The sequence below is a fragment of the Narcine bancroftii genome, chromosome 10, assembly GCF_036971445.1.
Source record: "Narcine bancroftii isolate sNarBan1 chromosome 10, sNarBan1.hap1, whole genome shotgun sequence".
NCBI lineage: Eukaryota > Metazoa > Chordata > Chondrichthyes > Torpediniformes > Narcinidae > Narcine > Narcine bancroftii.
Window position 1 is genome coordinate 38,257,129 of NC_091478.1, and position 9,602 is coordinate 38,266,730.

A 9,602-nucleotide genomic window follows, 5' to 3' on the forward strand; every position below is an offset into this window, starting at 1 on the left:
ACAGCACTGCACCCAATGTTGAGAATGGAGTCGCTGTGGCCGATACTGAGGACTTGGACCCAGCTCCATTTGGCAACTTCCCGTCCAAAAGCAAAGTTTTATTTTACTGTTATTGTGATCACTTATTTGGTTAATTTACATATTTGTTGCTTGGTAACTGGGGCGTTGTAACAAAGTTTGGGTTGTTGCTGGGAGGCCCGGACACCAGGTATATGGTATGCAGTTTCCCTCATTAATGCATCTGGAAACTGCATGTCTATGCATTTTTTTTTATTTTTGTGTAGGCCTGGGGGGTCTACGAGGGATCAAGGATTCCATGAAGGGGTCAATGGTCTTTCAAGTGTGGGGATCCCTGACCATGTAAGATTATAGCATGCAAGTCTAAAGATTCCAGAAAGTGATAATACAGACAGTTAAAAAGGCATATGAGATGGAACCCTTCAATAACTGAACAACAAAACACAAGAGCAGGATTATGATCTATAAAATGTTGGTTAGTCCTTGGCAAAGAGTATAGTGTGCCAATCTGATCTCCACCCTGATCAAGATGTAAAGGCCCTGGAGAGGCTGTAGAGGAGATTTTGCCTTGGATGGAGCAGTTCAGTTATGAGAAGGGACTGAAGAGGTTAGATTTACTTTCCCTGGAGGAAAAGAGGTCAAGGGGGCACATGACTGAGGAATACAAAGCCATGAAGGGTTATAGATAGGTAGACTGCAGAAATATTTCCCTTTATCAGAGGGAGATGGAGCTGGTCATAGAGTAAGGGTAAGAGATTTAGAAGGAATTGAAGGGGGATAACCTTCACCAAGAGTGTGGAGTGTTCCTGAATCTCACTGTTGAAGATAGTGATGAAAACAGAGCCAATTCATGGTGTGGACTCAAATAATTGAATAGCCGAGGCATAGAAGCCTATGGGGTAAGTGCTGGAAGATGGGACCCCACAGGTCAGCTTGGGCATGATGGGTTGAATGCCCTGTTTCCACACTTATGATCTCCATGAAAAGGATTATTACCAAATGAAGGCCTATTAATGCAGGGAGTAAAGGTGAATGGCATTGAACTTTTTTTGGACCCTGGTTGGGGGGGTGGGATATACTGGGACCATAACTTTTCTTGAGATAGAATCATGACTGCTTGCATCACTGTCTGGTATGGAGGTGCCAATTTACAGGACAACAACAAATTACAGACAGTTGAGAACGCACCCAGCACCATCACAGGCATCTGTCTCCACTCCATTGAGGACATCTACGTGTCTTAAGAAATCAGCCTCCGTCTTCAAGGACCCCCACCACCCAGGCCATGCATTCTTCACACCGCCACCATCAGGAAGGATGACAGGAGCCTGAACACAAACACCCAGTGGCATAAGCTCAGTTTCTTCCCTTCAAATTTCTGAATGGACTATGAATGACAGACACCACCTTACTTTCTCTCAATTTTGCACCAATTTATTTTTAAATGTAATTTTATAGCAGCATTTGCATGTTAATGCTGTCACAGAACAACAAATAAAGTCAAGACAATAAATTCTGATTCTGAATTTTGACTTGAACATGAAATGTAAAGGTGAAGTTTCCATTATTGTCATGTAATACTATATTTAGAATGCAAAATACATGAATAGACTCTCCACTTTGTCCAGCGCCCCTCACAGAAACCTACAGCACCTGGTGTTCCTGGACGGACTCCCCTCCAAGTACTGACCAGGCCTGAGCCTGCTTAGCTTCCGAGATCGGACATATTCAGGCTATTAGACTTCCTTAACAATGCAAAATTTCCACATCTTCTGATGTGAAACATAAAGTGGAGCAAACATTGGAAGAATATGAATAGACTGAAGGAAAACACACATAGATTGGCTGAAATTTAATCCAGAGAAATGTTAAGTGATGTGATCAGGCAATATCAATGAGATATAATACAGACTAAATTTCACAGTTCTGAAGAATGCATCTAACAGAGATACCTGTAAACAAATCTTGGAAGTAACACAGGCATTGTGATCGTAATTGGTAAAGCATATGAAGCCAACTAAAACGTGAACAGAGGCTTCCAGTACAAAAGATATGTTGAAGGTAAACAAGAAAATTGGAAAATGCTGGGGTCTTGGGCAGTACACAAAAGTGGTGGAGAAACTCAGCAGGTCGTGCAGCATCCATAGATAGTAAAAGGCAATCTGTGCTTTGGGCTTGAGCCCTTATTTTGCAGTGCTGTAAATCGGGCAGCCTGCTGAATAAAAAGGAGAAGGGTGGTGGGTTGAGGGAGGGTGGGGGGAGAGATGGATGAACACAGGCTAATGTAAGAGATAATAGCTGGGAGGGGAGAAGAGAAAGAAGCTGAGAAGTGATGGGGAGAGGGCAGCTCTCTTCTAGAGGGAAGGGCAGGGCAAGGCCTGGGGAGCTGGAGGAAGGGAGGCAGGGTGGATGAGAGGGAGAGAGAGAGGGTGGGAGTAAAATTGGAGAAGTCGATATTGCTGATGTCTGATTGGAGACCGTCATAATGGAATATTAGGTGGTTGTTGTTCCAACATGCGGGTGATGTTAGCTTGACAGTACACGAGGCCATGGAGAAACTTGTCAATGTGGCAGCGGGGTGTGGAATTGAAGTGGTTGGCCATGCATTGCAGCAGACAGAGCAAAAGTGCTCAACGAAGCAATCTTTCAGTTGGCATCCTCAGTAAAGAAGGCCAATTTCTGGTAATCCCAAACCCCCCCCCCCGTTCTCCCACTCTCCTTCATCCCTCTGACTCCCCAGCCCCTTCCCCTCTCCTCATATCAGAAAGCATCCTTGTCAGCCTTCTGCCCCATTCCCCTATCATTTCTTAGATCCTTTCTCTTCTTCCCTCTCCCACCTGTATCCTTCCCATCATCTGCCCACCTGTGCTCCTCCCTCTTCCTCTCACCCACCATCTTATTCAGGTATCTGCTGGATCTTTGGTAGATCTGAAGGAGGACTGAGGTCCAAATGTCAACTGTCTACTGCTTGAAAACTGCATGATTCCCCCCACCCCACCCCATTGAGTTCCTCCAGTACTTTGGTATAATGTTTTAACTGATCACAGCAGATCAAGGTGGAGGAAATAGCATCAATCAGTACCTTAAAAAGGCAATTAAATGTATATTTAAAAGAGAATGAGCTAGATCATCAATCTGATCCATGAAAAAGTGATTGCAAAAGTAACTGTCAATACTTATTTTGATTTCCAGTCAGGGGGCGGATTGACCAAAGTGGCTCCTGAATCCTGTGCTGACTGTTCATGAGAGAAAAAAAAAACAGATCTGTCACTGCAATGATAGCAGGTAGAAATTCCCCACCTTTACAACAGGCATCTCCCAGCTCCCAAGTGGAACTCGATGGCTGATAGGTGAGAGGGTGCTGGCAGAGTGAGGATTCAGGGATAGGACTTCACACAGAAGTGAACATTGCCCCAATAACTCTTTATCCAAATACAAACCAGCAAGGGTTAGCTCCAAATCATTTTAAGCATATTTTTGATTTTGATTTTCAAGCCAGATGATTGATAAGAAAACTCTACAGATGTTTCTCCAGTGGAATTTCTTTTTTCCAATGTGAGAGGGGATATGTGAGGCCCATCCTCAACTGCAAGGGGATGCAGCCAGGAAAAGGCACCACAGGTTTCCATGCAAAACACCCAAGTGGGAAACGATGCTGCCCATGGGAATGTAGCCATTCCTCACTGGTCCAATAACACTGAATAGCACAGTTAAGAAACTGGCAGGCTCATCACTGTGAAAGCAAACAGGGCATCTCAGGTTCAATTGGCTGAATAATCATAAAAAGAAATGAGGATAGCACTGGGAAATGACCCAGGAACAGGCTGAATCTCAGGGCCAAATGGCCTTTAGCGCCATTACTACGGTTTATTTGTCACACTGCTGATCGAATAGTTTCAGAACTGTAATGAAATGTTGCTTATGAGAGTCATGTTGTCCCTCTGCCGTCGTTAGGTATACTGACTCAAATGTTGATCCATTATAAAATACCTCAGAACTGCTTCCACAGATGTCAACAAGAAAAGTTTTCAAGACTGCATTTTGAAAATAATCACCAGTTTATTTTTATCTTTCACATTTTAGAACATTAGATTTTGTTCGCTAGACTATGGCAACAGAACTTAGCAAATTCGATTCTGGAAAAATAAATACAATTCTGGAAATAAATCATGCAAATTTACTCATCAAGTTTGTGGGCAAAGCTTTTACTCTTGAGCCATCCAGTCTCCTGCAACTTGCATAATTCTATTTTTAAATAATGGTCAAATCTTTTCCTGGATCCTGTTTCAGTAATATTTTAGAACAGCGCATTTTATAAGTGGCCACCTCACTGTCAAAAGACAAAGGAGGAAAAACCCAACACCAAATCCCAACCAACCAATTTTCCCTTGCAACCGCTGTAACCGTGTCTGCCTGTCCCGCATCGGACTTGTCAGCCACAAACAAGCCTGCAGCTGACGTGGACATTACCCCTCCATAAATCTTTGCCCGCGAAGCCAAACCAAAGAAGAAAAGAATACAATAAATTTGAAAAGCCTTACAGGCTTAATTCCACGTCTTGATTTTCACTCATTTCAATTATAGTGAAACATGACTGGGTCATAAGAAGCACAAGCCAATTCACGGCTGTTTTAGCATGAGCCACACGGCCTGCAGACACAATAAGGAGTTATAATTTAACAAGCAGCCTGTGAACCAAGGCAATGGAAAGAAGGACAAGGTCCTTTATTTCAGACATTAGTGGCGTTATTGGATTAGTTTAAAAGAATTTGCATTTATATTGCACCTTTCCAATGGCCAACTCCCGCTTGCATTTTCTCATGTTCCTTTTCTGGATCGTTCATGTGAACTGCTTTGCCGCAACTGTCTTGTAAGTACATTAGATGCAAATAATCAAAAGAGATTAAGCATTTGTGTACATATAAAATGTAATAATAAACAGACCTCGAAATGACGCAATAATGCCAGGTCTAGATTTGACCCCTGTCATTTGTTGTGATATTATTGCATCCAGTTTAGTAAGCAAATCCTGACAAAGGCTGTTTTCATGACAGGACTGCCACACTTTTTAAATTCCATCTGTGCTGACAGCCTGCTGGCCCCTCAATTACCAGGTTCTTGGGTTGTTTTCCACTGATGAAGAATTTAAACTCGAGCTGAATCACATTGATAAAGACAGTTTTTAAGCATTACAAACCTAAAGGTCACAGCAATCTCCTCGAAATATCATGCATCTGCAGCAAATTACCAACTAATTCAGCCACTGAACTATAGCTCAAGTCAAATGCGCCCAGTAAGAACTGCAGTGCCGGGAGAATGCTGTGGTTGATGGGTTCCTATTAGAACATCCTAATTTAAAAGAGTTCTATATTTTTGTGTTTCTGTACTGAATGTGCATGCCCTATTATTGTACACCTAAAAAACAGCTGAGGTATTACACCAGTCAGAATGCCTCTGTTTTATGGCCTTTGGCAAATAAAAACAAGAGATGAGAAGCTAATATTGCCCTTTATCTGTAATGAAATGCACATCTTCAGGGGTCGTAATATAAAATAATGCTTTCCTTACACACCTTCCAGTATCATAAATTCAACAGATGGTTGTGTGAAAACACACTGAAAAGCATTTATTCTGGTGATTCAATTTTATTACCAATAAAACAGCAAAGTTTTACCTAAAGGTAACCTCACAATTGAAAGCTTCAATGAGATTTCAGGTCAGCAGGCAGCTGAGCGCGGCAGCTCATTTCTCATCCATGGGCATTTCTCCTGCATTAGCCATTCAGACATGTTCAATGTTCAGTGCCTGCTGCATGCCTGGAATACTGTAGCCAGTGGGAAAACATCCAACCTATATGTAGATCAAGCACCATGCTGATTGCCTCAAAATTCTCAATCTAAAAAAAAACTCGTTCATAAAACATGAACGATTCACTTCACCATCTCTTGAAACAATGTCTCTCTGATTTAAATAAAAGAGTCCCTAAAAACACTGTAATTACTTAATGCAGGATCTTCAGCACAACTTCCTTGCTGCCATCACTGCGCAGCTGTTGGTAATCTTGTATCGCTTAGCTGCACCCAGTATCGGCAAATGGATGCAGATGGGTGAAATGAGCAGGTAAGAAGTGGTCAGTGAAATATGGTGTGTGGGAGTGGCTGGGGGAAGCAGTTCAATGATGCTCCCTGATCAGCGATGAACGTGCTGGCAGCAGAGGAGCACAGTTTCAACTGCACCCCTTTTTACAAGGCCTCACTCCAGGCCACTGGCGACCGGCCTCTGGGAACCAGGCATCAGGACCAGGATTTGATGGCGAGCAGGGCTCCCGAAAGGTCTCAGGTCGCTGTCTGCTTCCTCGCACTTCAGCGGCTCGGAACTAGGGGTCAGGGCGGGTGATCTGGATGCCAGGAGCTTGGGTTCAACACTGGACAGGCCAGGAAACTATATGGCTGCAGAAGTGCAAGAAGGCAGCAACATCAGAGAAAATGGCGGGATCCATGGACATTTCATGTTTACGAAAGGCTCGTTTTTGCTTCTCTTTCTTGTCTTGATAGTGGTGCTGTATTAATAAAGTCACTTTGTGCACCAAGGGAAAACAAGGAAAAAATTTTTTGTGTTTGTGGTGGAACACATTAAGATATGCATTGTACTGGTTGGCCCACCCCTGTCCATATCTGAAGATGACACATGTGCTGTTTTCATGAGATTGAATATGAGGAAAGCATCCGGCCCAGACAGAATATTAAAGATCTGTGCTGGCCAACTTACCAGCGTATTCACAGATATCTTCCATATCCCACTCCACCAGGGTGTGGTACCCACCTGTTTCAAACAGGCATCAATCATACCAGTGCCCAAGAAGAGTGCAGTAACCTGCCTTAATGACTATCGATTCCTAATAAAGGCAGTACCACCCAGTCTCCTCCCTCAGGACTGTCTTGGAATCATGCCAATAGCATGTAAGCTATGCCTGTAAGTTTATAGTGATTAAAGTGTATTAATTCTGATGTCTGGTCTGTCAGGTCTAATAGTGCCACAGTATTAATGACAACAAATGGAATCTTGAATTTATATACATTAGCAGGAGGAACAGAAAAGCAATGCCTCATTCTTCTGGTGGGAAAATGAGTTAGCATTGGATCCGAACAGGACTAAAGCACAGGGGGTCTGAGAGCTCCCCTGCTGTGCATATTACTGGCATATGTTCAGTCACTTGAGAATTAAATTGACGACTTGAGGGCAAGGCTGCTTTAGCAGAGACAGATAAGACAAAGCTCGGTTGTTTGCTGCACCGAGACCTGGCCAACAGGGAACACACTGGACACCACTATTCGATCAGACGGTTTAACCATTCATAAACTGGATTGGAACTTGATTTTGGAAAAGGGAGAGGAGGTGCTGTGTGCTTTTTTGTTAATACTGGGTGGTGCATGGACATTGGGGTTATGTTAACCACCTGCTCTACTGCCATTGAGCAAATCTTGATTAAATGCAGACCTTCATATCCACCCCGAGTTCTCATCAGTGATTCTCACCAGAGTTAATATTTCTCCCGATGTTGATTGCAAACAGGCACTTGCAGAGCTGCATGATGTGATCAGTAAACAAGAGACGGCCCAGCCCAACACACTACAATCTTAGTCGGCGACTTTAATCAGGATTGTGTCAAGAAAACTGCCCAACTACCACCAATATGTAACCTGCTGTACCAAAGGTCCCAGCACCCTCAATCACTGTTACACCAAGGTAAAGGCAGCCTACTGTTCATTCCCAAGTCCACATTTTAGCAATTTGGATCACCTGGTTGTGCTTCTTCATCCTTCATACAGACAGAGCCTAAAAAGAGAAGCTCCAAAGATCAAGACAGCTAGAAGGTGGTCACATGAGGCTGAAGAACTACAAGACTGTCTGGAGTCAGCGGATTGGACAGTGTTCAAGGACTCAGCTGAGGATCTGAATGATTACACCAGGGCTACAACAGACTTTATCAAAACTTCTGTGGATGAGTCTGTCCTCACTAAATCGTTCAGGGTTTTCCCCAGCCAGAAGCCCTGGATGAAGAATGAAATCCAGAACCTGCTGAGAGACAGATCACAGGCATTTAAGACTGGAGATCTTGAGCAATATAAAAGGAGCAGGAACAACCTGCAAAAAGCCATCTCTTGGGTGAAATGGAGATTTTGGATGAAAATGGAAAAAACAAAGGACACCCGACAGCTGTGGCTGGGCCTAAAAGCCATAACCTGTGATAAAACCAAATCTGGTGAAGTAGAAGATGCCAAATATTCACTCCCAGCGGAACTCAATGCTTTCTCCATCTGATTTGACCACAGTATCAGCAAAGAACCACTGCTCCACACCCCCACATGTTCATATCCTGTCCTTATCTGAAGATGACATACGTGCTGTGTTCAGGAGAGTGAATCTGAAGAAAGCGTCCATCCCAGACAGAATACCTGGCCAAGTATTCAAGATTTGTGCTGACCAACTTTACCAGTGTATTCACAGATATCTTCAATATCTTACTCCACCAGGGCATGTTATCCACCTGTTTCAAATAGGTGTCAATCATACTAGTGCCCAAGAAGAGTGCAGTAACCTGCCTTAATGACTATCGACCAGTAGCACTTACATGAGCAGTGATGAAGTGTTTGCAAAGGCTGGTGTTGAAGCATATCAGCTCCTGTCTGAGCAGTAGCATGGATACGTTCCAGTTTGCCTAATGTAGTGACAGGTCTATGGCAGATGCCATCTCACTGGCTCTACACAAAGCCCTGGAACACCCGGAGAGAAAAGATGCATACATCAGGATGCTCTTTATCAACCACAGTTCAACGTTTAACACCATCGTCCCCTCAAAACTAATCAGCAAACTCCAAGACCTGGAAGTTAACACCCCATTGTGTAGTTGGATCATGGATTTCCTCACCTCCAGAGCACAATCAGTGAGGATTGATAAGAACATCTCGTACACAATCTCCATCAGTATCGGAGCACCAGAGGTCTGCATTTTTACCCCCTGCTCAACTCACTTTACACCTACGACTGTGTAGCTTGGTGTAACAATGACACCATCTACAAAATTTCTGATGATACCACAATAGTGGGTTGTATAAAGGATGGGGATGAGTCAGCCTACAGGAGGAAGATTGAAAACTTGGCGGAATGGTGCACCATCAATAACCTTGCACTCAATGTCATCAAAACTAAGGAGCTGATTATTGACTTCAGGAAGGGAAAGCCAGAGGTATGAAATCCAGTGATCATTGTGGGGATCAGAAATGGGGAGGGTGAGCAAATTTAAGCTTTTGGGAGTCACTATCTTGGAGGATCTTTCCTGAACATGTTACAAACTATACGACCCCTGTTTGTACTAACGCAGGAACAGCAATTCGCCAGACAGTTGAAAATTCAAAATAATAGATTTTAACCTATTAATCACATAAAAATTCTCACTTAAATCTAAACTTACTTAACTCTAAGCTTAAACCCCAATGAAATGCTGCAAATGTAATTGTATAAATGTGTGAGTATTAAAGTCCAAATAATTTCAGTTTAAAATCGAATCTGAAAAGTTATTTTTA